Source organism: Neofelis nebulosa, chromosome 14 (assembly GCF_028018385.1).
Source record: "Neofelis nebulosa isolate mNeoNeb1 chromosome 14, mNeoNeb1.pri, whole genome shotgun sequence".
Classification (NCBI taxonomy): Eukaryota; Metazoa; Chordata; class Mammalia; order Carnivora; family Felidae; genus Neofelis; species Neofelis nebulosa.
In genome coordinates, this window is record NC_080795.1 from 324,047 (window position 1) to 340,079 (window position 16,033).

Sequence of the window (16,033 nt, forward strand, 5' to 3'; positions counted from 1 at the left end):
CTGGTAGGCCTGTTAAGATGGGGCGTGTGTGCACATGGACAGAAAGAATAGAAAGTGTCAGGGAGGTCAGGTTAGGAGACCAGAGTTTTTAATGAACTTGTTCTAGACACAGTATACTTGAGAATGGAGGGAGGAGTGAATTGTTAAGTTTATTGATGAATTAGTTTCAGTTCAGTTTGATGTCAAAGAGATTATAGAGTAAAAGAATAATCACACTAAAGCTGAGATCCTGGAGCACTGGTTACTTGGTAATGGAAATCTGAGAAAGGGGTAACTCTGAAGGGATTTATCAGTTCAGTTTTATCATGTGACATTGACTAAGATACTCAAGCATAAATGTCTCTTTGGCATTTGCAAAGATGAGTGGATTAAGTGTAAAAGGGCTAGAGGTAGAAACTTTGAAAGTTGTCTGTAATTTTTGGATTTTGCACTATAAGGACTGAAAAATAAAATCCTTATATAAAGAGAACTCACATACCCTATTTCCAATCAGTGCTATAAAATTCTTGCTTCATTCCAAGAGTACGAGTGGGAGAGAGGGGCAGAAGGGGGGAGAGGGTTGGCAGAAAGAGAGAGAGACAGAGAGAGACAGAGAGACAGAGACAGAGAGACACAGAGAGAGAGAGAGAATATCCCAAGCAGGCTCCATGCCCAGTATAGAGCCTGATGTAGGGCTCGATCCCACAACCCTGGAACCATGGCCTGAGCCCAAGTCAGGAGTTGGACACTCAACCGACTGAGCCACCCAGGGGCCCCTTGTGTTTTCTTTATAAACTGCAGTACGTGGAATTCTAAAATGATTTCCAACATCCCCACTCCCTGTTGTGCCCTGCATAATCCCTGAGACTGTGTAGGATGGAGTTTACTCTCACGATTAGATTTTGTTGTGTGGCACAGTAGACATTAAGAAGAGAATCCTCAGTGGGTCTGACCTGATCCTATGAGCCATTTAAATCTGGGTCTAGAGGTCAGAGACAGAAAATCAGAGCAGGAGAGGGATTTATGTACTACTGTTGGTTTAAAGTTGGAAGGGGCCACAAGTCAAAGAATGTGGCAGCATGTGGGAGCTCAGTGTGTACCCTGGCTGACAGCCAGCACAGAAATAATCATAAAACCTCAAGGAGCTGAACTGTGCCAACAGAAGAGTGATCTTGGAATTGGATTTTTCTCCAGACCCTCCAAAGGAGACCTAATCCCACCCAACACCTTATTTTCAACTTGGTGATACCCTGAGCAGAGGATTCAGTTAGAACATGCAAGACTTCTGGCCTATAGAATGATGAGCTCATAAATGAGTGTGGCTATAAGCCACTGAGTTTGTGGTAACTTGTCTGCACAGTAGTAGAAAACTAATACAGTGTTTGTGAACAGCAGTTGATGGAGACAACAGGTATACATCATTGTATAAACCCACATATTTAAGGGGCACCTGGGTGGCTCAGTCGGTTAAGCGTCTGACTTCAGTTCAGGTCATGATTTCACAGTTTGTGAATTTAAGCCTTGCATCGGGCTCTCTGCTCCGAGAGCAGAGCTTGCTTCAGATCCTCTGTCTCCTTCTCTCTCTGCCCCTCCCCTGCTCACATGTGTGCACGTGTGTGCACTCTCTGTCAAAAATAAACAAACATTTATTTAAAAACCTACCTATTTAAGATAGGGGGAGTATGTCAATAAAAGGAAGTTAAATAGCTGACAAAAAAATTCTACCACCCTGGTGTGTCCTAGCATATTCACAGGTTCATCTCTACCACCCAAACCTCTTATTTGACCCCCCTGGCTGATAAGTGCTGATATAGCACTTATTTGAGCCCCCTGGATCTGGCTTTGTGCCTTATGGCACTTAGTGCTCCTTCCTTGAATAGCACTTAATATACTATGTTGTAACAGATTATTCCTTGTCCATAACCAGCATGAGTTTCACTCAGTATTGTAGTAGGATCATCTAGCAGAGTACTTGGTGTTCAGGAAGCATTTATTAAATGAATGAAGGTAAGGAAGGAAATACTAGTTGGAGATAAAAGGGCAGCTGAAGAAAAATGGGAAGAAAGGAAGATAGAGATCATAAGAACACAGTGATCCAAAAGCCAAAGTAGAAACTGTAGGATGATGGACATCAGTGGTTATTAGTCAGAAGGAATTGAGAAGTCAAAAAGATGATTTTGCTAGGGAGATTCCCAGTCCTGAATGCAGATTGTTCATAGTAGAATAGTGAATGCTAAAACAAGATTTGAGTGATAATTAACCACAGACCCTCAGTGCCTCACAGTGTCTTGCAGAGGTGATTGTGGTGTGGTCTTGATGTAAAGAGAGAAGGTGGCATGCTGGATACACTTCACACTCACTTTCCTTACACAGGAAAGAAAGTCACATGGTCTTTTATGAAAAATTGTTAGCAGTTTCTTTCTTTTTAATATATGGAGGCTACTATTGACTAAAAGCAAACATGCCTGTAATACTGTTTCTGCTTAATGGTAGAAAAGATCTGCTCTATGCATAATTTACAAGCATCAGAAAAAGAATTCTGGGCATGATAAAAAAAATTAAAAGAGAGATAAGCAGCCAGGATATGAAGTCCCTATTGAGTTCCTAATATGTACCAATTATAGGGATAGAAACAACTCTCACTAAAGTTTCCTTAAGCCTTATTATGTGAAAGTTGTATTACAGTAAAAACGATAGCTTGGGCTATTTCATATAACACCAGACAACTGACTGGTAACGTGTCCTCTGTGATAGGGTACATTTTGTGGGCAAGTGGAAATAAACTTTAGGAGAAGTTAGCCATTTGGTATACAGAGACGAGAAGCTTATTATGGGATGGGCTTGTACATGAAGAGGACATTGCAGGACATCATAAAACAAAGAGAAATATGACTAAGATTCTTACAGTGTGTAGGAGCAGATGAATGTGTGTTCTTCCTCTGTTCCTTTCAGTCGGTATCATCATCAGACATCTTTCCAGAAGATCTTTCTGTAAGGAACAGAAGATACTGACGGATCCTAACAGAAAGACAGTTAATGTAGACATGATTTGGCTTTTGTGGGCGAACTTTGCCCGAGACTGCATTGGGAAAGCTTCATATTTATAATTAATGATAACCTGAATATACTACTTAATGTTTTGAGATCATATGTTTGAGATCATAAGTAGTTTTTTCAGATTTTCTCAAGTTCTTGAGACACTTAATTTTCCCTCTTGACTTCCTCTTCATCTTAGAAACTGCAATTTCCTTTGTAGGAACAGCTTCCTGCTGGGTGCTGTTCTCTTTGGCCACTTCTGTCTTGGATGCCCTGTGTTTTTACCTAAACCCATAAATGTATTGCAACACTATTCCATTTCATCATCCTATGAATTGAGAAAGTCTAGCAGGAAATCACAAGTTGACTGTCTCCAACAAAAGCCTCATGTTTCTTGGTTGCTGTGTCATGGTAGGCAGTTGGTATTCTGAATGGCAGTTATTAAGAGGACACTTTGTAGAAAAAAACTTATTTTCTAAGGATATATTTAAGAGGCTAATCATCTTGGAAACAGAGTACATGTGGAAAGAAAATATTTTCACCAGTGTCTAAAAAAGATCCTATTTCCAGTGCTGTTTTCCCTTATGGACATATTAAATTCCTTAATTTACAACAGTGACTTTTGATTTGTCTATTTGTTTTTATTTTTACAGATGTTTTGTGTGTTTCCTCACCCTCCCGATTTTAAGTCTTTTTCTTTAGCAGAGTGGAAAGAGATCTCCATTAATTTTATATTTCATCCTTTCTTGTGTTCTGCACACTCTGTTGTGTACTGTTAATCTTTTCTGTGCAGGAGCTGATTTCATTATTATCTTTTGAAAAGGTAGTTTCCTAGATATAACAATGGATCAGAACAGAAGTGGTCAACCTTTCAAATGAATAGTCTCTTAAAATTTTTGTTGTGGTCTCCTGGGGCCTCCTTTTGTGTGTATGACATCTAATGTAAAAAGAAATGTCTCCTCACCCTCCAAAGCAGAAGGAACCTCTTTAGTTTCCTTCTCTATCAACTGCAGAAGTGGTGTAAAGTTTATTTCCCCTTTGTTGATATTCAGATGGAACAGTTGTCCCTAGGGCTCCCAACACATTAGGGAAAGGTATTTGTGAAAAAAACATATTTTTCTGCTGTTGTTATTCAGAGATCAGATAGAGAGAAGTTTTCAGTAAGTAATATGGCCAAAGTTAATTTATTTCACATTCTATCCTATAGTAAATTCCTCTAAGTTAATCTATATTCTTAGAGCCATGCAAACCAAGTTGGGGTTTCATGAAGCTAAAAGTCTCAAAGAAAGGACAGACATGTATACAGATACTTTTAGTACATAGAAAAGGGTGCAATGTATGGTGATTTAAAAAAAAAAAAAAAAGGCTCTCTGTGGGTTAGGAAAAAACTCCATGGTAGTTACATGCTAAAAGAAGTATAGGAAAATATCAGTGGTAGAATCTAGATGATAGATAGGTGGGTGCTTGCTATAAAATTTACTCATAGAATGTTGGGATTGGAGAGAAAGGCTTTGATGAAGGATACTTGAACAAAATCTTCAACATTGAGTAGAAGTGGCCAAGTAGGCAAGAAGGAGGAAGTACATTCCAGATAAAAGAAATAGTATGAAGAAAAGAGAAGGGAGAGGAAGGGAGCGGAGGGGAAAGGGAAAGAGAAGGGGAAGGAAAGGAAGAGCATTCTGGGGAAATTCAGTATTTTGGTGCAACTGAGTTAGGTTTTTTTATGGAAGAGCAGTACGAAATGAGATTAGAGAATTAATATCATGAGGGCCTTGAATGTCAAACTGTTTGCTTTTTATTTATGCCTGCAAAAGACAGAGTTCTTTCTCCATATTTAACAAAACAAAACTCACACCTTTCTTGACTATGCTTTTCCTGCAGGTTCTGCTTCATTCCCAGACCCCATGTAACATAAAATTTCTTGAGACATGTCTCTAAGTTTGCTGTCTCTAATGTCTCTCTAATGTCTCTCCTCCGTCTCCTGTGTAGCTTTATTTCTTCCCCAATGGTGCTATTCCCCAAGGCCACCAAGGACCTACACAGGGTTCAATCCAAAGGCAAACTGTCTATCATCATCCTACGTGGCTTATCAGCAGCATTGACACTACTGATCATTTGTTCTTCCTTAAAAAGTACAATTAGAGATTTTTTTTTAAGGGATGACGATGAAAACCATCAAAGTATAATTGTTGCTTCATGAAACTGTTGTTTCAATTGTAGATGTATGTCTTGCCAGCTGAAATGTATACTGTGGTCAAAAGCAGTTTGAAAACATTAAAAAAAATTTTTTTTTAGTGTTTATTTTTTAGAGAGAGAGAGAGAGCAGGGGAGGGGCAGAGAGAGAGGGAGACACAGAATCCGAAGCAGGCTCCAGGCTGAGCTGTCAGCAGGGCTCGAACCCGATGCAGGGCTCGAACCCATGAACTGTGAGATCGTGACCTGAGCTGAAGTCAGATGCTTAACTGACTGAGCCACCCAGGTGCCCTGAAGACATTTTAAAACTCTAACAGAACATAAGAGTTAAGAGCATGGATGACATGGTTTCACGTGAGCCAGGTTAGAGTCCCAGTTGTTGTTACTCTGTACCTGGAAGCAAATAACTTAACCTTTTTGGGCCTTCTCTGTAAAGTGTGTATTAAAAAAAAAAAAAAAAAAAAAAAAAATCTATCTTATGGGACTATAGTAATGATCAAAAGAGATCATGAAAATAAAGCCTCTGGCATATAGTAGGTTGCTTCCAAAGGGGGGTGGGAGTAGGCATCACTCATAAATGGCTAAATTCTACCAGGTGGTTAGAAATCTCTGCCTGGAACTTTCTGGGTTATGGTAATCACCTTTTATCCTAATTCCATATATCATTTGCCCTCTGGCTCTGCCATACTGATAACATCACAGCTTCCCAAACCTGATAGCCTCCTTATTCCTCCATATTTCTGCTCTTGCTGTTGTCTTTGCTTAGAGTGCTCTCTTCCTGCCAACCTCTGCCTCACCTGTGAAAGATGGATGCATTTTTAAGTCACTTCTTCTGGGAAGACTTTCCCATCAAACTTCCTTGCCCATAAACTTGATCTCTTGCTCCCTGTGTATCCTCCCCTGCCCCATGTCTTCTGTAACACCTGTTACTCTTTATGCCACTGATATGTTTGCTTTTCCTTTCCTTCCTCAACATTGTAAGTTTCTTGAGGTCAAGCTTAACTGTCTCATTTATTTTTTGTCCCCAGCTAGAACAATGCCTGGTATATAGTATACATGTAATTAAAGTTTGCTTGGCAGATAAGGATAGAAAGTCTTGTAATTTGCATAACCAGTGCTCGGCATCAGGGATACTGTCCCTGTTCTTAAATACCCTACAGTGCTTTTTATGCTCTTTTAATCCTCATGATGACTTTGTGAAGTAGATATTATTGTTCTTCTTCTCTAATTTGAGACATTGAGGCTCAGAATGGTTAAAAATTTTATCCAGGTTATACCACTAGTAGATACTGAAGCTAGAATTTACTACAAATTAAGTCAGAATTTACAGGTCTCTGACTCAAGTGGCAGTTCATTTTCCTCTGCATCAATATGAAGATGTCTTGTTCACTCGTATATTTCCCATATTGACTAGAGCATTTCTTTTTATGTACATGACAATGAATTAAAATTTCTTTTAAGTGAATCAGTGTCAAAAGTCGGTCATTTTCTGCCAGGAATAATACTTTTCCAAATGATATGTAATCTGAAAGAACTAACACAATGTCCAAAATTCTTAGCTGGAGTTAAGTACTGTGGTAGGTGTAAAGAAAATGAAAAGGAAGAGGTATTAGAATTAGAATAAGGTTCTTCAGGAATGCATTCCTTAATTATCAAGCTAGTGATGTAATTGTGGGAAATGGGGGTAAACAGTAAAATATTCAGATCACTCCTATGGAACATATTCCTGAAATGGAATTATAAAACTTGATTGAAAATCTGTAGTCATCAGAGAAGTAGTATTTCAAATAGTGCTGCTAGTTTTAATTAAAGATAAATCATGAAGATTACAACTTTCTCTTAATTGAAAGTCCTAATTAAAAAAAAACAAACATGTTTTTAAAAAATTCCATGGGCTAATCCCCTAAATTAACAGTTTTTATTTCAAAAGTTATAGAGACTATCATGTGTAACACTTATTTAGAGCACTCCACCAAAAGTCTGCTAGAACTGATCCATGAATTCAGCAAAGTCGCAGGATACAAAATCAATGTACAGAAATCAGTTGCATTCTTATACACTAATAATGAAGCAACAGAAAGACAAATAAAGAAACTGGTCTCATTTACAACTGCACCAAGGACCATAAAATACCTAGGAATAAACCTAACCAAAGATGTAAAAGTTCCGTATGCTGAAAACTATAGAAAGCTTATGAAGGAAATTGAAGAAGATACAAAGAAATGAAAAAACATTCCATGCTCATGGATTGGAAGAATAAATATTGTTAAAATGTCAATACTACCCAAAGCTATCTACACATTCAATGCAATTACAATCAAAATTGCACCAGCATTCTTCTTGAAGCTAGAAGAAGCAATCCTAAAATTTGTATGGAACCACAGAGGACCCCAAATAGCCAAAGTAATATTGACAAAGAAAACCAAAGCAGGAGGCATCACAATCCCAGACTTTAGCCTCTACTACAAAGCTGTCATCATCAAGACAGCATGGTATTGGCACAAAAACAGACACATAGACCAATGGAATAGAATAGAAACCCCAGAATTAGACCACAAAAGTATGGCCAACTAATCTTTGACAAAGCAGGAAAGACTATCCAATGGAAAAAAGACAGTCTCTTTAACAAATAGTGCTGGGAGAACTGGACAGCAACATGCAGAAGAATGAAACTAGACCACTTTCTTACACCATTCACAAAAATAAATTCAAAATGGATAAAGGACCTGAATGGGAGACAGGAAACCATCAAAACCCTAGAGGAGAAAGCAGGAAAAAAACCTTTCTGGCCTCAGCCACAGCAATTTCTTACTTGACACATCTCCAAAGGCAAGGGAATTGAAAGCAAAATGAACTATTGGGACCTCATCAAGCTAAAAAGCTTCTGCACTGCAAAGGAAACAATCAACAAAACTAGAAGGCAACCGATGGAATGGGAAAAGATATTTGCAAATGACATATCAGTCAAAGGGCTAGTATCCAAAATCTATAAAGAACTCACCAAACTCCACCCCTGGAAAAAAAAAAAAATCCAGTGAAGAAATGGGCAGAAGACATGAATAGACACTTTTCTAAAGAAGACATCCAGATGGCCAATAGGCACATGAAAAGATGCTCAACGTCGCTCCTCATCAGGGAAATACAAATCAAAACCACACTTAGATACCACCTCATGCCAGTCAGAATGGCTAAAATGAACAAATCAGGAGACTATAGATGCTGGAGAGGATGTGGAGAAACAGGAACCCTCTTGCACTGTTGGGAATACAAACTGGTGCAGCCGCTCTGGAAAACAGTGTGGAGGTTCCTCAAAAAATTAAAAATAGATCTACCCTATGACCCAGCAATAGCACTGCTAGGAATTTACCCAAGGGACACAGGAGTGCTGATGCATAGGGGCACTTGTACCCCAATGTTTATAGCGGCACTTTCAACCGTAGCCAAATTATGAAAAGAGCCTAAATGTCCATCAACTGACGAATGGATAAAGAAGATGTGGTTTATATATACAATGGAATGTTACTGGGCAATGAGAAAGAATGAAATCTGGCCATTTGTAGCAACGTGGATGGAACTGGAGAGTGTTGTGCTAAGTGAAATAAGTCAGGCAGAGAAAGACAGATACATATGTTTTCACTCATATGTGGATCATGAGAAACTTAACAGAAGACCAGGGGGGAGGGGAAGAGGGTAAAAAAAAAAAGTTACAGAGAGGGAAGGACGTAAACCATAAGAGAGTTTTAAATACTGAGAACAAACTGAGGGTTGATGGGGGGTGGGGGAGAGGGGAAAGTGGGTGATGGGCATTGAGGAGGGCACCTGTTAGGATGAGCCCTGGGTGTTGTATGGAAACCAGTTTGACAATAAATTTTATAAAATTATATATATATATAAAATTAAGTAAAAATGTAAAAAAAAGAATGAGAAAAAATAAATAAACATATCTAATCAAATATAAGTTTTACCCTATAAGTGTGGAGAAAAGTGAATATATGAGTTGGTATACTTTAGTAATTAGCCTGATTTTGGTTGTTTGTAGGGGAAAAGCATTCAAAGCATTTGAGATTTCCAGGTGTAAAGTTTGACAGTAGTCTAGTTGAAAGTAATTGTTTGTTTATTTTTAGAAAAAAGTCAGTGCTTTTCATTATGTAGGCTTTCCAAGTATTTGCTCCAAACCAGATCAATTCAGTGATTTTCAATAGATTCAAAATAAGTCAGTCATTGTATTGAATTTACAAATTAAGGAGGATTTTAATGGTAGGCCCAAGTTACCATTGTTTAAAATTTCTACTGAACTCATGTTAATATTTGATTGTGTTGAAACATTTTCTGGCATAAGTTCCATTTCTTGAAATTCCAAATTAAGAGAAATTGTGAAAGATAATGACATTCTGATAACAATAGATGTTCAGGGGCATAGGCCTAGGAGAAATAAATTGTGGAAAGTGCTTAACCCTGAGGCTTACTTTTGAAGTGCTATTGTTAATCACGTTATTGTTTTTGATATTGTTTTTTTTTCTTTAATAAAAGTTGACCTGTTCTTGTTGCCATGTGCTCTTGTAGGTTAATTTGTTTGACTCATTTTAGGTGTGTTGGTACCTTCAACTGAGCCATCTTTTTCTTTTTTTAAAAATAGTATTAAGGAGAGTCAGTCAAAGAGGATTTCCGAAGAAGAAAATAAAATAGATAAATATTTCTCTAGAAGTTAAAAATGGCATAATAGAAACCACTTCTATTATAAACAGCCACCTCATTTTTTGTGTGTGTGTATATCCTTTGTTGTCTATATAAACTTCTGAAGTAAACTGTATTTACTCAAAAGCAATTAAACTTTATTACCTAGAAAACAATAAAAATATAAATTTCCCCATTTGGGTTATATTTCCAAATTGTTTGGGTTTAATTATTTTACAAGTCTTATTTATTTCAGTTTGAAGTCTAAATATCTATCTAGGTTGACTTTTGTTCTCTCTCTCTTTTTTTTTTTTTTTTTTAATATGTGTCTAGCAGAAAGAGTATCTTCCTATTTTTCTCTACCCTGGTCCTTGTTGTGACAGTTTACTTTTAGATGCTTTCCTAAAGAGCTGAATTTTCATCTTCTGATTTGTTCTGGACAAGTATGCTTTCAATTATACCTATTTTAATCAAGGAGGCAAAGCCATCCATTTCAAGAAAGCCATTTTAAAAATAGACAATGTTGGGGCACCTGGTTGGCTCAGTCAGTTGGGCATCTGACTTCGGCTCAGGTCACGATCTCACAGTTCATGGGGTTTGAGCCCCGAGTCAGGCTCTGTGCTAACTAACGCTCAGCCTGGAGCCTGCTTCGAATTCTGTGTCTCCCTCTCTCTCTGCTCCTCCCCTACTCACACTCTGTCTGTCTCTCTCTCAAAATAATAAATAAACAAAAAAATAGACAATGTTTAATTTTTAATAGATGAGGCCAGGTGGATTTGTAGCCAAAACTGGTAGGCAGTTCTCTAGGCATGTGATTCTCTTTGTCTAATGTGGATGGTCTTATTCCATTATTTATTAATAGCCATTAAGAAAACAAAAAAAAAAATTTTAAGCAGGGCCTCTAAGGAAATATCTCTAACAGTTTTACATTCTCAAGCTATTAAAAATTTCTTATTTTGTTCCATTTCTTTTATGACGGTTGTCATTAAATCAGTAAGATGTGGATGATGAAGGAAGGGATTGTATAAATTTTGGATTGTTACAAGTTGTATTAAGAGCCTACCATAATAAAAAGGCTTTTTCAGTTTGACTTTATTCAAAGTTACATATTGCCTGCATGCTTAGATTCATATTAATGTTGGTCCAGTGTTCCAGAAAGTCTGTTTCAATCACAGGAAATCTATCATCTTAACTGTTCTTAAGATAGGATCCTTTCTTTTTTTTTTTTTTTTTTTTTTAATTTTTTTTTTCAACGTTTTTTATTTATTTTTGGGACAGAGAGAGACAGAGCATGAACGGGGGAGGGGCAGAGAGAGAGGGAGACACAGAATCGGAAACAGGCTCCAGGCTCCGAGCCATCAGCCCAGAGCCTGACGCGGGGCTCGAACTCACGGACCGCGAGATCGTGACCTGGCTGAAGTCGGACGCTTAACCGACTGCGCCACCCAGGCGCCCCAAGATAGGATCCTTTCTAAGAAAAAGCTCATTTCAAAAATCTCTCACTAATTTTTAGGGGCTTTAATTTTATTAGGCATACTTTGAGATATTCATTGAGTAATAATCCAGTTATTGGACAGATTAAATGTTTTAAATTTTGATTATAAGAACCAGTTATAGGAAGCTATATGAGGATGCCAGAGGAAAAAGATTATCTCTTGTGGAAAGTAATATGAGCTGAGAGCTGCCCGCAGATGACTGCCATTAAGAAAGCAGGGACCTCAGTCAGACAACTACTAGGAATGCAAGGAACTGAGTCCTGCCTGCCACAACTACATGAGCTTGGAAGAGGATCCTGAGCTCCAGATGAGAAAGCAGCCAGCCAGCACCTTGTTTTTAGCCTTGGGAGACTGAGTAGAGTACTTACCATGCCATGCCTGAACTCCTGTTTGTCCAGATAAAGGTTGAATAATAGAACAAAGCTAATAAATGGGTGTTGTTTTAAGTGACTGAGTTCAGTGCTTTGGTAATTTGTTAATAAAGTAATAGAAAACCAATATAGGAGAATGTCAATCAGTCTAGGGATATCCCAGTGCCAGTGACCAGTCTTATATTTGGGTTTTCCCTTCATGACTTCTGTTGTGCTGAGGCCACAGTGGGTACAAGTAAATACTAAGTTGAACTTTAAAATTTATTTAGACTTCTGGGGTACCTGGGTGGATCCGTCGGTTAAGCCTCTGACTTCAGCTCGGGTCATGATCTTGTTGTTTGTGAGTTCGAGCCCATTGCTGGGCTCTGTGCTGACAGCTTGGAGCCTGCTTCAGATTCTGTGTCTTCCTCTTTCTCCTGCTCCTCCTGTCATGCTCTGTCTCTCTCAAAAATAAATAAACATTAAAAAAAATAATAATAAAATAAAATTTCTTTAGACTTCTAATTTAGGCAATTTAGTTTATTGCAGTATATTAAAGGTGCACTGAATGATGAGAAAAGAAATCTTGGTATTTTCCTTAGTTTCATTTCTCTTGTTGTTGTTGTCGTCATTTTATTATTATTTTTTTTTTATCTGTGGTTTCCCTTACCTAGAATAGAAATTGAGAAAAGTCATTTTTCTTGAAACACAATCATTCTGCAATGGGGTTGGCAAACTATAGCTTGCATGCCAAATCAAGCCCCGTGCCTGTCTTTGCAAATTTTTATTGGAACTCAGCCACCCTCACTAGTGTAGGTGTTGTCTGTGGTTGCTCTCATGCTACAATGTCAGAGTTCAGTATTTATAAAAGACATTGTATGGCCCAAAAGTCTAAAATAGCCACTGTATGGTCCTTTATAGAAAATTTGTAGATGGCGATTTGCTTTAAAACCATATTCATTTAAACTTAGATGGCTTCCATGGATGGGGACTGATACCTTTCTAGGTCTTGAATACACTTTATTAAAAGAAATGTATCCAGCTATCCCTGATTACCTGGATTAGATTAGTTGGTACCCCTGACTCTACTGAAGTGATGGAAATGTGTTAAAATTAATAAAATCCTATAAACTATGTGTCTGGGATCCCTAAGACCATCCTCAGGCCTAGGGGTTTGCTGGAAGGAATCATAGGACTTGGAAGTCATTATTCTTAAGGCTGTGGTTTATTATAGCAAAGGACACAAAGAAGTTAGCAAAAGGATAAGGTACATCAGAAACAACACAAATGGAAAGCAGCCTCAAGTGTTCAAGAGTCCTCTCCTAGGGGAATTGCAGAGTACACACTTGATTCCTCTAGCAATGAATTTTGCAGCAACATGTGCAAAGTGTTGTCTACCAGGGAAGCTCACTTGGTTTCTGTTGGGGTTCCATCATGTAGGTACCTGTGCTTGTGTGACTGACTGCAATGACTGAAACTCTAGTCCCTCAGAAGGAAAGCAGATGTTCACCATAAATTACATTGTTCGCACAGACTGTCTAGACAAAATTGTACAATGTGGCCAAGGCACTGAGTGTGCAAAACATTTCTGTCAGAATACTCCCAACAGATCAATTCACATGTGCCAGTCAAGGGCCAGGCAGGAAAATAGGCCCTTCTGAAAATGCTCATGGTTGTTAACCTGAGTTAACACTTCATGAACACCCCATAATAAGTGTTCAAAAACACAAAATTTGTGTTCAGAAGCAAACACAAAATGGTTGCTAGTTGTAAATTTTCTGCTAGTTATAATTATATTTCAAATATATTCTTTTAGTGATTTGATTATTTTAGTCAGCATTATCTTTTATTTTCAAGTAAGAAATTACCTACATGACTTCATAAAAACCCCAGGATAACTTTATAACATCATGGGTCTTTAAAGTTTCACCAAAATAAACATTGTTTTGTATGAATTTACAGTTTAAACCAAATATGTTCTCAAGAGTGAGGTGTCCAGGACTACTTTTGCTCTTCCTCATTTTTACAGAGACTGAAACAATCTGGCACTCTTTTTCACAGTTCATGTTCTTGCATGAATGTCAAAGATTAATCGTTTTCAGAGATGACTTATCTCCATAATATTGTTTTAGCTCATCGTGGCCAATAAAATTCCCAACACTATATTAAATATTATCTCTTAGTTTTTGAAATAATGATGAAATAAGCATTATGAAACATTATACCTTTTAAATTCCTTTATTAAAGTCCTTGATGTATCACCTTTGTTGAACCTCATAGTTATGGGAAAGTACACAAGACAGATTCCTTCTTTAGAGATCATTGATTTTGCCTTTTTTGTTGAAGTTAAATGTATATACATGCATATGTATATATGAGTATGTGTGTGTGTGTGTGTATGAGTATAGCATTTTTCCCCTATTCTTTTGGCTGGCATTTTCTAGACAGAGCCTGGTATTATTTGTGTAGGATACTGTGTAGATAGTGGGGATTCCTGAGATTATCCCCTTAACTTGTATAGCTCTGGGCATTAACAAATAAATCATTTAATCTTCCTCTGTTTCAGAGTACCTATTTTGCCTTGCCTCACAAGAAGTCTTGTGAGGATTATTTGATCAGATTTGATTATTTTAAGGAAGCGTCTTCATGTAGGTATATGTTATGGTTAGAGTCATCTGACTGAAATCTGATGAGGGCCTTTTCATGTAACCTTGGACTAGAAGGAGGCCCTGGGCCTCTGAAATAACTGATAGTTGATTTGCTTTGCAGTTAGTATTTTGGGCTATTAGTGGCTCAACTCAGTTGTGAAAAAGTAGCCAGATATAAATCTCTAAATGGCAAAATCCGTATCTTACTAATTACAGTAGTCTTCTGATGTCCAACACTGAGCCTTGCTGTTTCCTGGTTTCTAAACCCCAGGCAAGCAAGAGTTCCATGAGTTTGATAGTCCATCAGAAAGGCTGCTAGGAGCAGACTTGGGCCAGGTAAGGTTGAGGCCAGCCAAAAGCCTGTAGACAGAGGGAAGGAAACCCATCTGGCATATGCAGAAGCACATTACTTCACAGTCTAAAATAATGGTTATCCACAAGAATAATTGTAAGTTGTCGAGAAAATATTAAACTGTATTGATAGAAGTAGAGTAAGTTATGGAAAACTCATTTCTGAGGTATTTCCATTAAAATGATTAAAGTATAAAGTGTTTAAAATTTTCCGTTTCACAAAATGCTCGGTGAAAAACTGGGCAAACCGTAGTCAGATATGTTTAGGAAACACTGCATATTACAGCCCCCTCTTAGAGTTCACAATGCTTAAAAGCTCTTGAGAAATCTTACAGCAATTCAATTTTATCCAGCCTAGTTTATTCAAACTGATATGATACCTATTAACATCTCATGGAACTTGTGTTTGGAGGTGCACATCCCGGTCCACTGTATAGGGCTGTGTCCTTGCAATTGTACTGTTTTTGCTTTTGTTTATGGCCTTTGTTCTCTCAGGACACTTGCCTGGCTTGTTTCTGTTAAAGCTTTCTGCCTTCTCTAGGCCCCTCTGAATCTCTTCCCTTTTTTTCCCTCCCCAGTCCACCATTGTCTAAGATTTCAATTCTTTATCTTGAATAAAAACAGAGCCTCACTTCTAACCAGAAAGAACCCGTGTGTCCTGCCTCTGGTTCCATTCGCATAAATGAACAGATTACTTTTTAGAACGTGCTGTGATTTGGGTTTCTCTTAATTTTGAGGCCCCGGTTTTGAGGATCAGTTTTGAGGACCCTTCAGCCTCCAGCAGACCAGAAACAAGGTATGCTGCCACTGCCCGGGTGTGCTGGACGGCAGTGTTGCAGAAAGACTCACGCTGTGTCTGTCTCTGAACATATTTTAAAACAGAGAACGGCCGAATAGGTTGTGTCACAGACCATTTCCATTTTCCACAGTTATACGCTGTCTTCCTTGGAGAAGGAGGTACTTCTCTTGTCCTCTGTAATCACAGTAGCCGGGTTACAGAGGCCTTGTTCTGAGCAGGTCTCCACTTGTCTGCGGATTTCTGCCCTTTGGCCTATGCTCAGAGCTGCTGCTTGGTGAACTGTGACTGACCCAGCAGGTTCCTTCTAGAGCATTGTAATTTCTCTCTGTCTCCCTTTCTCTTAAAGTGCACCTTTGCCCTGCTGTTTCTATTTCTCTTTGGACCTTAAGATGAGGTGGAATGGTGCTTTTGTGAACCAAGGTGATAGGACTTGAGTTCTGTTGTTCTCATCGGGCTGGAATTTGAGGTTGGAAACATATTTGAGGAAGGCAAGCCAAGTGGTTTACA

General features: G+C 38.2%; 1 protein-coding gene and 1 long non-coding RNA gene across 9 annotated transcripts in view; one reads left to right on the forward strand and one right to left on the reverse strand.

Annotated features, from left to right (window-relative positions):
• Nucleotides 1–16,033, forward strand: part of SPIDR (scaffold protein involved in DNA repair) — a 504,687-nt gene that overhangs the window by 149,237 nt on the left and 339,417 nt on the right. The window lies entirely within an intron of this gene.
• Nucleotides 1–16,033, reverse strand: part of LOC131494292 (uncharacterized) — a 57,343-nt gene that overhangs the window by 8,026 nt on the left and 33,284 nt on the right. For 2 of the 3 annotated variants that reach the window (XR_009253294.1, XR_009253296.1), the window contains exons 2-3: nucleotides 12,032–12,184; nucleotides 2,885–2,968 (exon numbers count right to left, since the gene is read on the reverse strand). This is a non-coding gene — a long non-coding RNA (uncharacterized LOC131494292). Of the gene's footprint in view, nucleotides 1–2,884; nucleotides 2,969–12,031; nucleotides 12,193–16,033 lie in introns of all 3 variants that reach the window. The other variant, XR_009253295.1, reaches the window with a different exon arrangement.